The 2,046-nt window shown below is 35.5% G+C and overlaps 1 long non-coding RNA gene across 5 annotated transcripts; it reads right to left on the reverse strand.

The window, feature by feature from the left end:
* Window positions 1-1,541, reverse strand: LOC129909068 (uncharacterized). 5 transcript variants are annotated; one of them, XR_008771402.1, is made up of 4 exons: window positions 1,417-1,541; window positions 855-1,143; window positions 519-799; window positions 1-458 (listed from the first exon to the last, which is right to left on the reverse strand). It is a non-coding gene; the product is annotated as an uncharacterized LOC129909068 (long non-coding RNA). The 5 variants fall into 5 exon arrangements; XR_008771403.1 differs by having other exon boundaries at window positions 1,422-1,540; XR_008771401.1 differs by having other exon boundaries at window positions 1,320-1,540.
* Between the last annotated feature and the right edge of the window lie 505 nt (window positions 1,542-2,046).

The raw sequence follows: 2,046 nt of genomic DNA on the forward strand, positions 1-2,046 counted from the left end.
TTTATGATTTTGGTTGCATTCATACGTTATTTTTATTGTAAGATGCGTTTTAATAAAATAATTTTTCTAAAAAAATATAAATCTCTAATTTCTAGAATTTAGGAAAGATTTTTGTAAATCAAAACAAATTAAATTTTTCAACAGAGTCTGCGATTGGTGATCTTTTGGTGAATTTGAGATCGGTAAAAACAAAATTGAGACACACAGTGTTTGCGGAACTTGGGGTATTGCTTATGGTCTGGTAGTTGCATTATGGCTGCATAAGTGCATACGCTAATGCTTTGGCATTGGCTTCTTGTTGCTATTGCTGATGTTGCTACTGTTGCCGTGGGTGATGATTGTGAGTTGGCCGTTGTAGTGTGGAATGATTTAAAGGCCTGAATCATTGACAATTGGCCTTATTTGTATCTTGTGGTCAACTGGAGGCTGATTTTGGCCTGTTGATTTATTGTGTCAACCTAAGAAAAATAAAGCTTTTGAAAATAGTATGATCTAAAAATCCTAAATTAAGGGTTTACCTGTGATGACTAAAAATTGCCAATTAGGCTAAGGAACTTCAACTGCGGACGTCATTAGACTCTGTTTATTATATTTGGTGTTTGGGGCTGATATACTGAAGTTGTTGTAATTGTTGTATGCGCACTTGTCGATGATGTTGCCGCTGCTGCTTTTAAGCGTTTTGCTATATAGTCTTTTTATGTTGTTTGCGATTGACACCAACTTCGGTGGCTTGACGCAGGTTTTTAAGCATTACTTTGTTTATTGGAAAGCTTCTTCAGCACAGATGGTGGACAATTGTCTATAAATTTAATAAGCTAGTTAGACACCATAGAATCTAGAAAAAAATAGCTTACCAGAATCGATGTCTTCCACAGCTTTGTGTTTCTTGTAACCAACCAGTCCACTGGACTGGCAGCTAGTTTGTAAATTCTTTCTTTCAACGGTGTTTGAGTCTCACGCATGAAATCCTAATGCTGGGTCAAAAATAACGTTGCCCACTCTGGGCTTATTTTGTTCGTCTCGTACTGTTTAGGAGAGCACTTGCTCTTGATAGTTTTAACCTGATTGAAGGCTTTTTTCCAGATTCAATGAGAATTTGATTTCGATACAGCAAAAGCTACTGTGACGATAGTCCTGAGTTTCCTACAGAAAAGATATAAATTATTAAGAAAGTCATATGGGATTATGACTAGATACAACAAAATTAGGTCTAATTCCATTTTTATTGACTAACAAATAGAAAAACTAAAATTATTTGTTCTCAAAACATTTTATGGACATAAAAAATGTCAAAATTCTAGTTATTTGTGAGTTGTGACCTGCTCTGAAGGAGATCACAATTTTTACAATTTTTATGAGGCTCACAAGTTGTGAGGGTACGCCAGAATTCGAAAAACCTCACAAAATCAAACTCACCACACCTTATGAGGTTCTTGTGACTGTGAGGTTTTCGTTAGAATACGAAAAAGTCACAAAATCGAGTTTAACTGGAGTTATGAGGTTATTGTGACTTGTGAGACATCAGTGAGGTTGCCCAGAATAGCCCTGTAAATTGTTAGTCGGGATGTCCTTATAAGATCTTAAACAAAGCTTTACCGAAGCTCTACCGAGGCTTTGAGATTTAACAGATAGATTTTGGGATACTTCTGCTACTATGGACTTGGCCGAATATATTGGATCAAAACTGTTATTAACCAGCTCTAATACCTGAATAGTTTGCAAAACATTTATGCTGCTATTAATCCGACACCAAATGAAGCTTAAATGGGTCTTCCAACAGGATAATAACCCAAAATACACCAGCAGAGCAGCCAGGCAATGATTTCATTTTACTAAAATTGAGGTCATATAGTGAAATATGCATTACAAACAATTTTGCTTCTATAAAGCTTTATAGAAGCAACGGTAGCATCTATAAAGCTTTATAGAAGCAAAATTGTTAGTTGGGTGCTCAGAGTCTCTCAGATTTCAATCCCTACTAAAAACTTTGGGGGGATATAAAAGACACATCTCTAAGGCCAAAATTTAAAATAACGAAAGTTATGT

This window comes from Episyrphus balteatus, chromosome 2 (genome assembly GCF_945859705.1).
Source record: "Episyrphus balteatus chromosome 2, idEpiBalt1.1, whole genome shotgun sequence".
Lineage (NCBI taxonomy): Eukaryota > Metazoa > Arthropoda > Insecta > Diptera > Syrphidae > Episyrphus > Episyrphus balteatus.